Genomic DNA, 18396 nt, shown 5'->3' on the forward strand with positions numbered 1-18396 from the left:
ATAATTTAATACTCATCAGCACTCTTCATACTACACCCCTCATGTCCCCGATCGAAACTTTTTAGTCAAAGTCTCCTCCACAACCTCGGAATAACTCCTCATAGGATCTGCCACTCTTCGGCTGAAAACACCTCCTGGATCTTCAGAACATACAGAGAGCGGAGAACAGCTTCCTTCGCTTTCTGATAACACATCTAACCGGGGGGAATCCGGTGAGGACCCACTCTCACACTCCCGAACTCTTTTTTCAGCACTACAACCCTCTCCTGCATCTATCATCACGTCTTCTACAAACCTGACTCCCGCCTGCCCTGGTTCCTGCTCCAAACCACCAATATCTGGCAGATCTGCACCGATAAGCAGAGGATCCTTAATTACCTCCAACAGGAGATCTTCCTGTTGAGGCGTAATTTCCATCTCTGGATCCACAACGGCACTTTGTACCGGACTCACAGCCACATCTTCAATTACTCGCTCCGACGCCACAGAAACCGCAGGCCGATCTTCCGGCGGCGGTTTGACAGACGCTCCAGATGCAAGAGAAAATTGCTCCACCAACCGATCCACATGCGCAGACCGCTCAGCCTCTATCCTCCTCTCCTCCTCCTCCTGCCTTTCCGCAGCTTTCTTCCGCTGCTCTCTCAACACGGGACATGACCACGCCCCATGCCCCACATCTCCACAGAGATCACATTTCCTGGGGTTTGGACACTCAAAGGCCATATGTCCCTTCTGCCTGCAATTACGGCAAACCTTCTGATCTTCGACGCAGTGCTCACTAGTGTGCCCAAACTTAAAACACTTCCGACAAAAGGTAGGACAGTTGGGATAAAAAAGATATCCCTGATTCCCCCCAATAGAGAAGTTCTGCGGTGGATGCATCATCCCTCCATATCCCTTCTCGTCGGGTTTTAAGGTAACCCAAAACCTTCTCCTACCATTATACACGCCAAAAGGATTCCGCATATACTCCGGTTCTTCCACTTTGGACGCATATTGGCTCAAAAACGCACAGATCGCATCATCTGGCACAAAGGGATTGTATATATGCACCGTAATACATACTTTCCGCACCGCAACCGAGGGACGAAAAACAATGCCACGTAACAAAACATGATCAGCATGGGTAAGACTCCGCTCCATCAAATTCCGTGCTCCCCACACCGATTTGAAAGTAATGTCAAAGAAACCACGGAACCCAAAATCCTGAAGGCAAAAAATCTCCCCTCTTGGCATCTGCAACAGACCTTCCACGATTTTCACCTGAACTTCCTCCAGCGAAATCCTCCTCCGACGTTCTTCATCCTCAATACACATGCGCACCGTATTCGGAAAGTTCGGTATCGCCATCACGCCGATCGCTCCACGTTCCCAGTGCCAGCTCTGACGGGACCCCCTATAGCAGCACCCGGCTTAAGACCCCAATGAAGGGGCCGATGCCGGGAGGCCGAGGGCCGTACTCCGCTGACACTAGGACCTCTGGCTAAGATCTCCTGTACAAGTACACTTGATCTTAGCCAAAAGGCCGAGAAGCGATAACCCGAAGAGGGCGGCGGGCCCGGCTCGGGCCCGCCACCCAGGCTCCGCACAGTCGCAGCGAGCTGCCACGCGGGCCCCGGGCCTCCCTTCCGCCCGCTGCACGCCCGCCACCCACCAACCCCCAGGGCACTCCCTCTGCGGATCCCCGCGCCGGACTGCAGCCCTGCGCCGGCAGCCACGGCTGGAAAGGACCGCCCGCACCACCCCTGCGTCCAAGCCGAGCACCACCGGCTCGCACACTCTCCCCTCTCTCCGTCTCCTGCCTGCCCGCCCGCCCGCCCTCTGTCTCGACGAGGCCCGCCGGGATCGTGGCGGCGCGGCCTGAAACATTTGCATGGCTCCGCCCCCAGGGGGGGGGGGGGCAGTTCGCACCTCCGCCTCCCGCTCAACGAGATCGGCTGCTAAGCACCTGACAGACGTAGCAGTCCTTACTCTAATCTCATCTCCTCTCATCTCATCTAATCCTCTTAACCGCTACTGCTGCTGCTGGGACAAACACTCGCTCACTCTCTCTCGTCCTCGCCCTCGTCAGCCACCATCAGAGGGAGACACAAACCAAGGCATGCAAAAGAACCACAGGAGCCAGGCAGCAGCTGCAGCCGCTGCAGCACAACCGTCAGCTGGCCACGCTAACCTTCAAGCAACCAAACACACTAGCGCTTTAATCCTTCAATGCACCCTCAACCGGCATGGGCCTTCATGACCAAGGCCACACACACACACACACACACACACACACACACACAGTTACATTACGTTCCGACGGACATTACCGCAGCACACTTCAGTGACGTGACGTGTCGCGACCAAGAGGCACGCACGCACTCACTGGCCTGCAACAGCGACGAGCTGGGAGGAAAGAAAGGAAGGAAGGAAGCAACCGACCCACCGGCCGACCGACCCTGGACTGCTGCCGCTGCTCCCCGGGTCGCTCGGCCCTTCCTCGGATCGTTGCTCCGCTCGGATTTGCTTTGCTTTGCTGGGTTGGGTTGGGTTCTGCTTTTGGTCACTGATAAGAGAGGTGCACCGGTCCTGGAGGTACTGCAATACCAGGTCAATGCGTGGAGTGGACAGAGCAAGCTCTTCTTCCATCTCCCTGTTCTAAAAATCCATTTAATATATGGTCCCCAGATAGGGGACGTATCAGATATTAAACTGATAAGAACAGATACTACACTTGATCTTAGCCAAAAGGCCGAGAAGCGATAACCCGAAGAGGGCGGCGGGCCCGGCTCGGGCCCGCCACCCAGGCTCCGCACAGTCGCAGCGAGCTGCCACGCGGGCCCCGGGCCTCCCTTCCGCCCGCTGCACGCCCGCCACCCACCAACCCCCAGGGCACTCCCTCTGCGGATCCCCGCGCCGGACTGCAGCCCTGCGCCGGCAGCCACGGCTGGAAAGGACCGCCCGCACCACCCCTGCGTCCAAGCCGAGCACCACCGGCTCGCACACTCTCCCCTCTCTCCGTCTCCTGCCTGCCCGCCCGCCCGCCCTCTGTCTCGACGAGGCCCGCCGGGATCGTGGCGGCGCGGCCTGAAACATTTGCATGGCTCCGCCCCCAGGGGGGGGGGGGGCAGTTCGCACCTCCGCCTCCCGCTCAACGAGATCGGCTGCTAAGCACCTGACAGACGTAGCAGTCCTTACTCTAATCTCATCTCCTCTCATCTCATCTAATCCTCTTAACCGCTACTGCTGCTGCTGGGACAAACACTCGCTCACTCTCTCTCGTCCTCGCCCTCGTCAGCCACCATCAGAGGGAGACACAAACCAAGGCATGCAAAAGAACCACAGGAGCCAGGCAGCAGCTGCAGCCGCTGCAGCACAACCGTCAGCTGGCCACGCTAACCTTCAAGCAACCAAACACACTAGCGCTTTAATCCTTCAATGCACCCTCAACCGGCATGGGCCTTCATGACCAAGGCCACACACACACACACACACACACACACACACACACAGTTACATTACGTTCCGACGGACATTACCGCAGCACACTTCAGTGACGTGACGTGTCGCGACCAAGAGGCACGCACGCACTCACTGGCCTGCAACAGCGACGAGCTGGGAGGAAAGAAAGGAAGGAAGGAAGCAACCGACCCACCGGCCGACCGACCCTGGACTGCTGCCGCTGCTCCCCGGGTCGCTCGGCCCTTCCTCGGATCGTTGCTCCGCTCGGATTTGCTTTGCTTTGCTGGGTTGGGTTGGGTTCTGCTTTTGGTCACTGATAAGAGAGGTGCACCGGTCCTGGAGGTACTGCAATACCAGGTCAATGCGTGGAGTGGACAGAGCAAGCTCTTCTTCCATCTCCCTGTTCTAAAAATCCATTTAATATATGGTCCCCAGATAGGGGACGTATCAGATATTAAACTGATAAGAACAGATACTACACTTGATCTTAGCCAAAAGGCCGAGAAGCGATAACCCGAAGAGGGCGGCGGGCCCGGCTCGGGCCCGCCACCCAGGCTCCGCACAGTCGCAGCGAGCTGCCACGCGGGCCCCGGGCCTCCCTTCCGCCCGCTGCACGCCCGCCACCCACCAACCCCCAGGGCACTCCCTCTGCGGATCCCCGCGCCGGACTGCAGCCCTGCGCCGGCAGCCACGGCTGGAAAGGACCGCCCGCACCACCCCTGCGTCCAAGCCGAGCACCACCGGCTCGCACACTCTCCCCTCTCTCCGTCTCCTGCCTGCCCGCCCGCCCGCCCTCTGTCTCGACGAGGCCCGCCGGGATCGTGGCGGCGCGGCCTGAAACATTTGCATGGCTCCGCCCCCAGGGGGGGGGGGGGCAGTTCGCACCTCCGCCTCCCGCTCAACGAGATCGGCTGCTAAGCACCTGACAGACGTAGCAGTCCTTACTCTAATCTCATCTCCTCTCATCTCATCTAATCCTCTTAACCGCTACTGCTGCTGCTGGGACAAACACTCGCTCACTCTCTCTCGTCCTCGCCCTCGTCAGCCACCATCAGAGGGAGACACAAACCAAGGCATGCAAAAGAACCACAGGAGCCAGGCAGCAGCTGCAGCCGCTGCAGCACAACCGTCAGCTGGCCACGCTAACCTTCAAGCAACCAAACACACTAGCGCTTTAATCCTTCAATGCACCCTCAACCGGCATGGGCCTTCATGACCAAGGCCACACACACACACACACACACACACACACACACACAGTTACATTACGTTCCGACGGACATTACCGCAGCACACTTCAGTGACGTGACGTGTCGCGACCAAGAGGCACGCACGCACTCACTGGCCTGCAACAGCGACGAGCTGGGAGGAAAGAAAGGAAGGAAGGAAGCAACCGACCCACCGGCCGACCGACCCTGGACTGCTGCCGCTGCTCCCCGGGTCGCTCGGCCCTTCCTCGGATCGTTGCTCCGCTCGGATTTGCTTTGCTTTGCTGGGTTGGGTTGGGTTCTGCTTTTGGTCACTGATAAGAGAGGTGCACCGGTCCTGGAGGTACTGCAATACCAGGTCAATGCGTGGAGTGGACAGAGCAAGCTCTTCTTCCATCTCCCTGTTCTAAAAATCCATTTAATATATGGTCCCCAGATAGGGGACGTATCAGATGTTAAACTGATAAGAACAGATACTACACTTGATCTTAGCCAAAAGGCCGAGAAGCGATAACCCGAAGAGGGCGGCGGGCCCGGCTCGGGCCCGCCACCCAGGCTCCGCACAGTCGCAGCGAGCTGCCACGCGGGCCCCGGGCCTCCCTTCCGCCCGCTGCACGCCCGCCACCCACCAACCCCCAGGGCACTCCCTCTGCGGATCCCCGCGCCGGACTGCAGCCCTGCGCCGGCAGCCACGGCTGGAAAGGACCGCCCGCACCACCCCTGCGTCCAAGCCGAGCACCACCGGCTCGCACACTCTCCCCTCTCTCCGTCTCCTGCCTGCCCGCCCGCCCGCCCTCTGTCTCGACGAGGCCCGCCGGGATCGTGGCGGCGCGGCCTGAAACATTTGCATGGCTCCGCCCCCAGGGGGGGGGGGGGCAGTTCGCACCTCCGCCTCCCGCTCAACGAGATCGGCTGCTAAGCACCTGACAGACGTAGCAGTCCTTACTCTAATCTCATCTCCTCTCATCTCATCTAATCCTCTTAACCGCTACTGCTGCTGCTGGGACAAACACTCGCTCACTCTCTCTCGTCCTCGCCCTCGTCAGCCACCATCAGAGGGAGACACAAACCAAGGCATGCAAAAGAACCACAGGAGCCAGGCAGCAGCTGCAGCCGCTGCAGCACAACCGTCAGCTGGCCACGCTAACCTTCAAGCAACCAAACACACTAGCGCTTTAATCCTTCAATGCACCCTCAACCGGCATGGGCCTTCATGACCAAGGCCACACACACACACACACACACACACACACACACACAGTTACATTACGTTCCGACGGACATTACCGCAGCACACTTCAGTGACGTGACGTGTCGCGACCAAGAGGCACGCACGCACTCACTGGCCTGCAACAGCGACGAGCTGGGAGGAAAGAAAGGAAGGAAGGAAGCAACCGACCCACCGGCCGACCGACCCTGGACTGCTGCCGCTGCTCCCCGGGTCGCTCGGCCCTTCCTCGGATCGTTGCTCCGCTCGGATTTGCTTTGCTTTGCTGGGTTGGGTTGGGTTCTGCTTTTGGTCACTGATAAGAGAGGTGCACCGGTCCTGGAGGTACTGCAATACCAGGTCAATGCGTGGAGTGGACAGAGCAAGCTCTTCTTCCATCTCCCTGTTCTAAAAATCCATTTAATATATGGTCCCCAGATAGGGGACGTATCAGATATTAAACTGATAAGAACAGATACTACACTTGATCTTAGCCAAAAGGCCGAGAAGCGATAACCCGAAGAGGGCGGCGGGCCCGGCTCGGGCCCGCCACCCAGGCTCCGCACAGTCGCAGCGAGCTGCCACGCGGGCCCCGGGCCTCCCTTCCGCCCGCTGCACGCCCGCCACCCACCAACCCCCAGGGCACTCCCTCTGCGGATCCCCGCGCCGGACTGCAGCCCTGCGCCGGCAGCCACGGCTGGAAAGGACCGCCCGCACCACCCCTGCGTCCAAGCCGAGCACCACCGGCTCGCACACTCTCCCCTCTCTCCGTCTCCTGCCTGCCCGCCCGCCCGCCCTCTGTCTCGACGAGGCCCGCCGGGATCGTGGCGGCGCGGCCTGAAACATTTGCATGGCTCCGCCCCCAGGGGGGGGGGGGGCAGTTCGCACCTCCGCCTCCCGCTCAACGAGATCGGCTGCTAAGCACCTGACAGACGTAGCAGTCCTTACTCTAATCTCATCTCCTCTCATCTCATCTAATCCTCTTAACCGCTACTGCTGCTGCTGGGACAAACACTCGCTCACTCTCTCTCGTCCTCGCCCTCGTCAGCCACCATCAGAGGGAGACACAAACCAAGGCATGCAAAAGAACCACAGGAGCCAGGCAGCAGCTGCAGCCGCTGCAGCACAACCGTCAGCTGGCCACGCTAACCTTCAAGCAACCAAACACACTAGCGCTTTAATCCTTCAATGCACCCTCAACCGGCATGGGCCTTCATGACCAAGGCCACACACACACACACACACACACACACACACACACAGTTACATTACGTTCCGACGGACATTACCGCAGCACACTTCAGTGACGTGACGTGTCGCGACCAAGAGGCACGCACGCACTCACTGGCCTGCAACAGCGACGAGCTGGGAGGAAAGAAAGGAAGGAAGGAAGCAACCGACCCACCGGCCGACCGACCCTGGACTGCTGCCGCTGCTCCCCGGGTCGCTCGGCCCTTCCTCGGATCGTTGCTCCGCTCGGATTTGCTTTGCTTTGCTGGGTTGGGTTGGGTTCTGCTTTTGGTCACTGATAAGAGAGGTGCACCGGTCCTGGAGGTACTGCAATACCAGGTCAATGCGTGGAGTGGACAGAGCAAGCTCTTCTTCCATCTCCCTGTTCTAAAAATCCATTTAATATATGGTCCCCAGATAGGGGACGTATCAGATATTAAACTGATAAGAACAGATACTACACTTGATCTTAGCCAAAAGGCCGAGAAGCGATAACCCGAAGAGGGCGGCGGGCCCGGCTCGGGCCCGCCACCCAGGCTCCGCACAGTCGCAGCGAGCTGCCACGCGGGCCCCGGGCCTCCCTTCCGCCCGCTGCACGCCCGCCACCCACCAACCCCCAGGGCACTCCCTCTGCGGATCCCCGCGCCGGACTGCAGCCCTGCGCCGGCAGCCACGGCTGGAAAGGACCGCCCGCACCACCCCTGCGTCCAAGCCGAGCACCACCGGCTCGCACACTCTCCCCTCTCTCCGTCTCCTGCCTGCCCGCCCGCCCGCCCTCTGTCTCGACGAGGCCCGCCGGGATCGTGGCGGCGCGGCCTGAAACATTTGCATGGCTCCGCCCCCAGGGGGGGGGGGGGGCAGTTCGCACCTCCGCCTCCCGCTCAACGAGATCGGCTGCTAAGCACCTGACAGACGTAGCAGTCCTTACTCTAATCTCATCTCCTCTCATCTCATCTAATCCTCTTAACCGCTACTGCTGCTGCTGGGACAAACACTCGCTCACTCTCTCTCGTCCTCGCCCTCGTCAGCCACCATCAGAGGGAGACACAAACCAAGGCATGCAAAAGAACCACAGGAGCCAGGCAGCAGCTGCAGCCGCTGCAGCACAACCGTCAGCTGGCCACGCTAACCTTCAAGCAACCAAACACACTAGCGCTTTAATCCTTCAATGCACCCTCAACCGGCATGGGCCTTCATGACCAAGGCCACACACACACACACACACACACACACACACACACACACACACACACACACACACACACACACACACACACAGTTACATTACGTTCCGACGGACATTACCGCAGCACGCTTCAGTGACGTGACGTGTCGCGACCAAGAGGCACGCACGCACGCACGCACGCACTCACTGGCCTGCAACAGCGACGAGCTGGGAGGAAAGAAAGGAAGGAAGGAAGCAACCGACCCACCGGCCGACCGACCCTGGACTGCTGCCGCTGCTCCCCGGGTCGCTCGGCCCTTCCTCGGATCGCTGCTCTGCTCGGTTTTGCTGTGCTGTGCTGTGCTGTGCTGTGCTGTGCTGTGCTGTGCTGTGCTGTGCTGTGCTGTGCTGTGCTGTGCTGTGCTGTGCTGTGTCGGGTTCTGCTTTTGGTCACTGATAAGAGAGGTGCACCGGTCCTGGAGGTACTGCAATACCAGGTCAATGCGTGGAGTGGACAGAGCAAGCTCTTCTTCCATCTCCCTGTTCTAAAAATCCATTTAATATATGGTCCCCAGATAGGGGACGTATCAGATATTAAACTGATAAGAACAGATACTACACTTGATCTTAGCCAAAAGGCCGAGAAGCGATAACCCGAAGAGGGCGGCGGGCCCGGCTCGGGCCCGCCACCCAGGCTCCGCACAGTCGCAGCGAGCTGCCACGCGGGCCCCGGGCCTCCCTTCCGCCCGCTGCACGCCCGCCACCCACCAACCCCCAGGGCACTCCCTCTGCGGATCCCCGCGCCGGACTGCAGCCCTGCGCCGGCAGCCACGGCTGGAAAGGACCGCCCGCACCACCCCTGCGTCCAAGCCGAGCACCACCGGCTCGCACACTCTCCCCTCTCTCCGTCTCCTGCCTGCCCGCCCGCCCGCCCTCTGTCTCGACGAGGCCCGCCGGGATCGTGGCGGCGCGGCCTGAAACATTTGCATGGCTCCGCCCCCAGGGGGGGGGGGGGCAGTTCGCACCTCCGCCTCCCGCTCAACGAGATCGGCTGCTAAGCACCTGACAGACGTAGCAGTCCTTACTCTAATCTCATCTCCTCTCATCTCATCTAATCCTCTTAACCGCTACTGCTGCTGCTGGGACAAACACTCGCTCACTCTCTCTCGTCCTCGCCCTCGTCAGCCACCATCAGAGGGAGACACAAACCAAGGCATGCAAAAGAACCACAGGAGCCAGGCAGCAGCTGCAGCCGCTGCAGCACAACCGTCAGCTGGCCACGCTAACCTTCAAGCAACCAAACACACTAGCGCTTTAATCCTTCAATGCACCCTCAACCGGCATGGGCCTTCATGACCAAGGCCACACACACACACACACACACACACACACACACACAGTTACATTACGTTCCGACGGACATTACCGCAGCACGCTTCAGTGACGTGACGTGTCGCGACCAAGAGGCACGCACGCACTCACTGGCCTGCAACAGCGACGAGCTGGGAGGAAAGAAAGGAAGGAAGGAAGCAACCGACCCACCGGCCGACCGACCCTGGACTGCTGCCGCTGCTCCCCGGGTCGCTCGGCCCTTCCTCGGATCGTTGCTCCGCTCGGATTTGCTTTGCTTTGCTGGGTTGGGTTGGGTTCTGCTTTTGGTCACTGATAAGAGAGGTGCACCGGTCCTGGAGGTACTGCAATACCAGGTCAATGCGTGGAGTGGACAGAGCAAGCTCTTCTTCCATCTCCCTGTTCTAAAAATCCATTTAATATATGGTCCCCAGATAGGGGACGTATCAGATATTAAACTGATAAGAACAGATACTACACTTGATCTTAGCCAAAAGGCCGAGAAGCGATAACCCGAAGAGGGCGGCGGGCCCGGCTCGGGCCCGCCACCCAGGCTCCGCACAGTCGCAGCGAGCTGCCACGCGGGCCCCGGGCCTCCCTTCCGCCCGCTGCACGCCCGCCACCCACCAACCCCCAGGGCACTCCCTCTGCGGATCCCCGCGCCGGACTGCAGCCCTGCGCCGGCAGCCACGGCTGGAAAGGACCGCCCGCACCACCCCTGCGTCCAAGCCGAGCACCACCGGCTCGCACACTCTCCCCTCTCTCCGTCTCCTGCCTGCCCGCCCGCCCGCCCTCTGTCTCGACGAGGCCCGCCGGGATCGTGGCGGCGCGGCCTGAAACATTTGCATGGCTCCGCCCCCAGGGGGGGGGGGGGCAGTTCGCACCTCCGCCTCCCGCTCAACGAGATCGGCTGCTAAGCACCTGACAGACGTAGCAGTCCTTACTCTAATCTCATCTCCTCTCATCTCATCTAATCCTCTTAACCGCTACTGCTGCTGCTGGGACAAACACTCGCTCACTCTCTCTCGTCCTCGCCCTCGTCAGCCACCATCAGAGGGAGACACAAACCAAGGCATGCAAAAGAACCACAGGAGCCAGGCAGCAGCTGCAGCCGCTGCAGCACAACCGTCAGCTGGCCACGCTAACCTTCAAGCAACCAAACACACTAGCGCTTTAATCCTTCAATGCACCCTCAACCGGCATGGGCCTTCATGACCAAGGCCACACACACACACACACACACACACACACACACACACACACACACACACACACACACACACACACACACACACACACACAGTTACATTACGTTCCGACGGACATTACCGCAGCACGCTTCAGTGACGTGACGTGTCGCGACCAAGAGGCACGCACGCACGCACGCACGCACTCACTGGCCTGCAACAGCGACGAGCTGGGAGGAAAGAAAGGAAGGAAGGAAGCAACCGACCCACCGGCCGACCGACCCTGGACTGCTGCCGCTGCTCCCCGGGTCGCTCGGCCCTTCCTCGGATCGTTGCTCCGCTCGGATTTGCTTTGCTTTGCTGGGTTGGGTTGGGTTCTGCTTTTGGTCACTGATAAGAGAGGTGCACCGGTCCTGGAGGTACTGCAATACCAGGTCAATGCGTGGAGTGGACAGAGCAAGCTCTTCTTCCATCTCCCTGTTCTAAAAATCCATTTAATATATGGTCCCCAGATAGGGGACGTATCAGATATTAAACTGATAAGAACAGATTTTTTTTTTTTTTTTTTTTTTTTATTTGAAGCCCGAGGTGCGTGCTCCTTTGGGTGCTGCTTTCCGTGCTCCTAAGAGGCAGCGGAAGCCATATACGAAACTGGGTCCCCACAAGGGGAACCCAGACAAATTCCTCCCCCCCCCCATGGGAGGGTCGGATCTTAGGACTCTCCCCGAAGGGTGAGACCCCATCGCCATGGGGCACTCCCATCGGGAAGTAGCCCCCTTGGCTTCACTACCGAAAGATAGTGTCCGAAAACAAAAGTGCCAAATCCAAAAACCAAATCGTGAACGTGGCCTCGCTTAAAGGTTTGGTGACCGTGAAAATCCAATCGAAATTAATGGGCACACGTGCTTAAACACATTGTGATAAATAAATAAATAATTTAGGGGCGGGCCATGACTGACCCAGCCAGGTTCAAAAATAAATTCCACTCCATGCCCTGATGGTGCGATGGAGGGAGTGTGAAGATCCGCCGGTGCAAAAAATGTGCATTTACCGTGTGCAGCGGCGTGCAAGTCTGCACACGGTAACTCCGACTTGCGTCAGGGCAATTTAATCACCTCGGGCTTCATGCTTTCCCGAACCCTAAGGCCAGAGGATCAGCATAGTCCCCCCCCTGTCCGAAGGGAACTACACTTGATCTTAGCCAAAAGGCCGAGAAGCGATAACCCGAAGAGGGCGGCGGGCCCGGCTCGGGCCCGCCACCCAGGCTCCGCACAGTCGCAGCGAGCTGCCACGCGGGCCCCGGGCCTCCCTTCCGCCCGCTGCACGCCCGCCACCCACCAACCCCCAGGGCACTCCCTCTGCGGATCCCCGCGCCGGACTGCAGCCCTGCGCCGGCAGCCACGGCTGGAAAGGACCGCCCGCACCACCCCTGCGTCCAAGCCGAGCACCACCGGCTCGCACACTCTCCCCTCTCTCCGTCTCCTGCCTGCCCGCCCGCCCGCCCTCTGTCTCGACGAGGCCCGCCGGGATCGTGGCGGCGCGGCCTGAAACATTTGCATGGCTCCGCCCCCAGGGGGGGGGGGGGCAGTTCGCACCTCCGCCTCCCGCTCAACGAGATCGGCTGCTAAGCACCTGACAGACGTAGCAGTCCTTACTCTAATCTCATCTCCTCTCATCTCATCTAATCCTCTTAACCGCTACTGCTGCTGCTGGGACAAACACTCGCTCACTCTCTCTCGTCCTCGCCCTCGTCAGCCACCATCAGAGGGAGACACAAACCAAGGCATGCAAAAGAACCACAGGAGCCAGGCAGCAGCTGCAGCCGCTGCAGCACAACCGTCAGCTGGCCACGCTAACCTTCAAGCAACCAAACACACTAGCGCTTTAATCCTTCAATGCACCCTCAACCGGCATGGGCCTTCATGACCAAGGCCACACACACACACACACACACACACACACACACACACACACACACACACACACACACACACACACACACACACACAGTTACATTACGTTCCGACGGACATTACCGCAGCACGCTTCAGTGACGTGACGTGTCGCGACCAAGAGGCACGCACGCACGCACGCACGCACTCACTGGCCTGCAACAGCGACGAGCTGGGAGGAAAGAAAGGAAGGAAGGAAGCAACCGACCCACCGGCCGACCGACCCTGGACTGCTGCCGCTGCTCCCCGGGTCGCTCGGCCCTTCCTCGGATCGTTGCTCCGCTCGGATTTGCTTTGCTTTGCTGGGTTGGGTTGGGTTCTGCTTTTGGTCACTGATAAGAGAGGTGCACCGGTCCTGGAGGTACTGCAATACCAGGTCAATGCGTGGAGTGGACAGAGCAAGCTCTTCTTCCATCTCCCTGTTCTAAAAATCCATTTAATATATGGTCCCCAGATAGGGGACGTATCAGATATTAAACTGATAAGAACAGATTTTTTTTTTTTTTTTTTTTTTTTTTTTTTTTTATACCACTCAGTCATATCGCACATCCTCAAGATGACACTCCGGACGGCATTACATATAACATCCTCATGGCATATTTTCTCTTTATAATCCCACACCACTTAGTGAAACCTAAAAAACCCTATATACATATATACAAAAAAGTTCCTCAAAGACTACCTCCCAACTTCCACAAACCATCCAACCCCCAACCACACGGTTGGTTTTTTTTTTTTTTTTTTTTTTTTTTTTTTTTTTTTTTTTTTTTTTTTTTTTTTTTTAATACAATTTTTAATACATATATACAAAACGCTCCTCAAGACTACCCCCAACGTCCACAAACCATCCAAACCCCCAACCCCCCTCAAACCCTATCCCAGTCTTTCCATTTCTTTGTTTTCCACACACCCTCGGCATCTTCCTCCCCCCACCTTCTCACATCCCTCAAAAAATACACATACATCCGTCCTCGAATCATCCTCACACAACCATCCACCTCCACCATATCCTTTTTAAAGACTAACAAGTTCCTCACATCCCACAAAGATTCCTTAACACAACTTATCAGCATCCAGAACAACCTCCTCCTCCTCTTATCTAAATCACATAACCCAAAAAACACAGCCTCAAAACCCACCCCATCCAATCCCACTAATTCTTTAACCAACCGCCCCATCCTTTCCCAAATTTGTACAGCATACTCACAACTCCAGAACACATGTATCACATTCTCCACTCTACCACACCCCTCCCTGGGGCAACACTCAGAAACACACAACTTCCTAACCCTCTGAAACTCTCTAGTTGGCAAACACCCATGCACCGCCATCCAACCCACATCTCTCTGTCTATTAACCAATTCTCGCTCAGACAACATCTTCCAAACCTGCTTACTTTGACCTTCATTCAAACCACCCAAACCTACTACTTCCTCCCGATCCCTAATCATATTCAATACACACCTCTTCTCTTCCCACATAGACACAGTCACATTCTGCAACTCATATCTTCTAATACCAATCTCAACCCTTTCATAAAACCAAGGCACCTTAAAACACACAGGCTTCTTACGATCAAGTTCATACAAACCATACTTCCTCAACAAACCACCCGCAGCATACCTCAACATGCAACCCACCATTGAATCCTTCTTACTCACCTTCACACACACCCGTATATATTGCACCAACAAAAACCGCTCAACATCTGGCATGTCCATACCCCCATTCTCCGTCTTCAACATCACTTTCTGCCTTCTCAATCGCTCCATCCTAGAATTCCAAAAAAATAAAAATAAACTTCTCACCAATTTCCTAATTACTCTCACACTTACTGGAAAAACCACATTCAAGTACAACAACAAAGGAACAATCACCACCTTCACAATCAACACCCTTCCAGAAAAAGACAAAGTCCTAGACGACCAAAACCCTATCTTCTGTTTCACTTTCCCAACCACCTTCTCCCAGCTATCACATCCATTCAACTTATTATCAAATTTCACCCCCAACACCTCGATCGCTTCACTCTTAACAGGCCATCCACACAACCCCAACTCCCGCCACTCACCAAAAGCCTTACAAGCACATTTATCCCAATTCACCCGGAAACCACTCCCCATACAAAATCCCTCCACTAACAGCTTCACCCTCCTTAACCCAGCTTGCGTTCTACATACTACCGTCACATCGTCCATATAACCTAACACTTTCAAACTCCTACCCCCACTTCCCGGTACTTCTACACCTCTCACCACCTTATCACACCTAATCATCCTTAACAAAGGTTCAATCACGCATATAAACAAAATCGGCGACAACGGACACCCTTGTCTCACCCCAGACATTATACCAAAACTCTCAGTCAAACAACCATTCACCATTACTCTACTACTAATTCCTTCATATAACATTTTCAACCACTTCAACATCCCCCCCGGTATCCCCAACCTCTCTAAAACCCCAAACAAAAATCCATGCGCTACTCTATCATACGCCTTCTCAAAATCAATAGTTGCCACCGCCACTTCCAACTTCCTATCCATGCAATACCACAACACATCACGCAACACAACCAAACTATCCCCAATCTGTCTACCCGGCACAGCACACACTTGCTCTTCCCCAACCAAATTATGCACAATCAACCTTAACCGATTTGCCAACACTTTCGCTAACACCTTATAGTCCACATTCAACAATGTGATTGGCCTCCAATTCTTCAAATCTTTTTTATCTCCTTTCTTAAATAACAGCACAATCACACCCTCTTTCATAGAATCAATCAACTCATTCTTACGCAAAACCTCCACACAAGTTTCAGTAAAATCATCCCCTATCAGATCCCAAAACTTACAATAAAATTCCACAGGCAACCCATCACATCCTGGCGTCTTACCTTTAGCCATGCTTTTCAGTACCTTTTCTAGCTCCTCTTTCGTCACATCTTTCACCAAATCCTCTGCATCCACACTATCCACTACCGCTTCCACACCCTCCAAAATCTCCCTTTCCACCCTCCAATCTCTTGTTTTCTCAACATACAAATCCCTATAGAACTCTAATACAACATCCAAAACCCCTACTCCTTCCACAGCTACTCCATCCTTATTCAACACACTCTCCATCAGACTCTTACCACCAAATACTTTCTTGAAAAAAAACCTCGTACACTTCTCATCTTCCTCTAACACTTTCACCCTAGCTCGAAACATTATCTTCTTACCTTTCTTTTCCATATACTGACTCACCTGCTGCCTTGCCTCAATCAAATCATTCTTCACATCCAACCCAAGCACCCTCAATTTCCTCAAATACTCCAAACGTTTCTGCCACATCATCAATTCTTTCCTTTCATTCCTAGCTCTAACTTTCCCTATTCTCACAAAAAACATCCGCACTTGCACCTTAACAAACTCCCACCACCTACTGATTGACATAAAACACCGTTTCTTTCTCCGCAGCCCCAGGAAGAATCTTTCAAAACACTTCACCACCCATCCATCATCCATCAAAGACACATTCAACTTCCATTGACCACGACCCATTATAACTTCCTCTACAAACTCCACTGTACATAACACACAAACATGATCCGTAAAAGGCAAACGCACACCTATCATCTCCCTCCCACTCATATTTTTAGAAAAGAAAATAAAATCAATCCTGGAACACACACTCCCATCCTCACTAAAGAAAGAAAAAAACTTCTCTGACGATTTATGTAACATAACTGAATCTAACAATCCAAAATCTTCCACCATCTGCCCCAACTCCCTACTAGACCCATCCAAATTCGCACCTTTCCTCCCACCCACTCTATCCTCATTCTTAAGCACACAATTAAAGTCACCCACCAAAAACACACACTCTCTCCCTGGTAACCATAATTTCACGTGCTGCAATAGCGTTATCCTTTCTTTCCTATCTACAGGAGCATACACATTAATTAATTTGAACCCAACCCCCCCATATCTAAAGAAAACCACTAACGCCCTCCCATATTCTATTTCCACCACCCTAACCACCTGAAAATCAAAACTACGAAACAACACCGCCACCCCACAATTCCGCCTAACCCCAAACGAAAAAACAGAAGGACCCAAAGTCCAAGGCTGACTCTGCAATGGTCCTGCCAAATTACATTCTTGCAGACAAAAAATATCTGCTCTTTGCCCCTTAAGAGCCTCAAAGACCACTACACGCCGTGCAGCACCCTTAATGCTTCTTACATTGAGGGATGCAATACAAAGAGACCTCATAATTTAATACTCATCAGCACTCTTCATACTACACCCCTCATGTCCCCGATCGAAACTTTTTAGTCAAAGTCTCCTCCACAACCTCGGAATAACTCCTCATAGGATCTGCCACTCTTCGGCTGAAAACACCTCCTGGATCTTCAGAACATACAGAGAGCGGAGAACAGCTTCCTTCGCTTTCTGATAACACATCTAACCGGGGGGAATCCGGTGAGGACCCACTCTCACACTCCCGAACTCTTTTTTCAGCACTACAACCCTCTCCTGCATCTATCATCACGTCTTCTACAAACCTGACTCCCGCCTGCCCTGGTTCCTGCTCCAAACCACCAATATCTGGCAGATCTGCACCGATAAGCAGAGGATCCTTAATTACCTCCAACAGGAGATCTTCCTGTTGAGGCGTAATTTCCATCTCTGGATCCACAGCGGCACTTTGTACCGGACTCACAGCCACATCTTCAATTACTCGCTCCGACGCCACAGAAACCGCAGGCCGATCTTCCGGCGGCGGTTTGACAGACGCTCCAGATGCAAGAGAAAATTGCTCCACCAACCGATCCACATGCGCAGACCGCTCAGCCTCTATCCTCCTCTCCTCCTCCTCCTGCCTTTCCGCAGCTTTCTTCCGCTGCTCTCTCAACACGGGACATGACCACGCCCCATGCCCCACATCTCCACAGAGATCACATTTCCTGGGGTTTGGACACTCAAAGGCCATATGTCCCTTCTGCCTGCAATTACGGCAAACCTTCTGATCTTCGACGCAGTGCTCACTAGTGTGCCCAAACTTAAAACACTTCCGACAAAAGGTAGGACAGTTGGGATAAAAAAGATATCCCTGATTCCCCCCAATAGAGAAGTTCTGCGGTGGATGCATCATCCCTCCATATCCCTTCTCGTCGGGTTTTAAGGTAACCCAAAACCTTCTCCTACCATTATACACGCCAAAAGGATTCCGCATATACTCCGGTTCTTCCACTTTGGACGCATATTGGCTCAAAAACGCACAGATCGCATCATCTGGCACAAAGGGATTGTATATATGCACCGTAATACATACTTTCCGCACCGCAACCGAGGGACGAAAAACAATGCCACGTAACAAAACATGATCAGCATGGGTAAGACTCCGCTCCATCAAATTCCGTGCTCCCCACACCGATTTGAAAGTAATGTCAAAGAAACCACGGAACCCAAAATCCTGAAGGCAAAAAATCTCCCCTCTTGGCATCTGCAACAGACCTTCCACGATTTTCACCTGAACTTCCTCCAGCGAAATCCTCCTCCGACGTTCTTCATCCTCAATACACATGCGCACCGTATTCGGAAAGTTCGGTATCGCCATCACGCCGATCGCTCCACGTTCCCAGTGCCAGCTCTGACGGGAC

The 18396-nt window shown here is 55.2% G+C and overlaps 8 non-coding genes and 1 pseudogene across 8 annotated transcripts; all 9 read right to left on the reverse strand.

Moving 5' to 3' along the window:
- Nucleotides 1-2555: 2555 nt before the first annotated feature.
- LOC149278613 (U2 spliceosomal RNA) lies at nucleotides 2556-2746 on the reverse strand. Its single transcript, XR_016278670.1, has one exon. It is a non-coding gene; the product is annotated as a U2 spliceosomal RNA (small nuclear RNA).
- A 1018-nt stretch (nucleotides 2747-3764) lies between these two features.
- On the reverse strand, nucleotides 3765-3955 carry LOC149278614 (U2 spliceosomal RNA). Its single transcript, XR_016278671.1, has one exon. It is a non-coding gene; the product is annotated as a U2 spliceosomal RNA (small nuclear RNA).
- A 1018-nt stretch (nucleotides 3956-4973) lies between these two features.
- LOC149278615 (U2 spliceosomal RNA) lies at nucleotides 4974-5164 on the reverse strand. Its single transcript, XR_016278696.1, has one exon. It is a non-coding gene; the product is annotated as a U2 spliceosomal RNA (small nuclear RNA).
- A 1018-nt stretch (nucleotides 5165-6182) lies between these two features.
- Nucleotides 6183-6373, reverse strand: LOC149278616 (U2 spliceosomal RNA). The gene has a single exon (XR_016278672.1). It is a non-coding gene; the product is annotated as a U2 spliceosomal RNA (small nuclear RNA).
- A 1018-nt stretch (nucleotides 6374-7391) lies between these two features.
- Nucleotides 7392-7582, reverse strand: LOC149278617 (U2 spliceosomal RNA). The gene has a single exon (XR_016278673.1). It is a non-coding gene; the product is annotated as a U2 spliceosomal RNA (small nuclear RNA).
- A 1132-nt stretch (nucleotides 7583-8714) lies between these two features.
- On the reverse strand, nucleotides 8715-8905 carry LOC149278618 (U2 spliceosomal RNA). Its single transcript, XR_016278674.1, has one exon. It is a non-coding gene; the product is annotated as a U2 spliceosomal RNA (small nuclear RNA).
- Nucleotides 8906-9923: 1018 nt separating this feature from the next.
- Nucleotides 9924-10114, reverse strand: LOC149278619 (U2 spliceosomal RNA). The gene has a single exon (XR_016278675.1). It is a non-coding gene; the product is annotated as a U2 spliceosomal RNA (small nuclear RNA).
- A 1074-nt stretch (nucleotides 10115-11188) lies between these two features.
- LOC149278620 (U2 spliceosomal RNA) lies at nucleotides 11189-11377 on the reverse strand. Its single transcript, XR_016278708.1, has one exon. It is a non-coding gene; the product is annotated as a U2 spliceosomal RNA (small nuclear RNA).
- Nucleotides 11378-13082: 1705 nt separating this feature from the next.
- On the reverse strand, nucleotides 13083-13303 carry LOC149278621 (U2 spliceosomal RNA; annotated as a pseudogene).
- Nucleotides 13304-18396: the final 5093 nt, after the last annotated feature.

The sequence above is a fragment of the Sceloporus occidentalis genome, unplaced genomic scaffold, assembly GCF_023333645.1.
Source record: "Sceloporus occidentalis isolate IW3139 unplaced genomic scaffold, rSceOcc1.0.p SCAF_188, whole genome shotgun sequence".
NCBI lineage: Eukaryota > Metazoa > Chordata > Lepidosauria > Squamata > Phrynosomatidae > Sceloporus > Sceloporus occidentalis.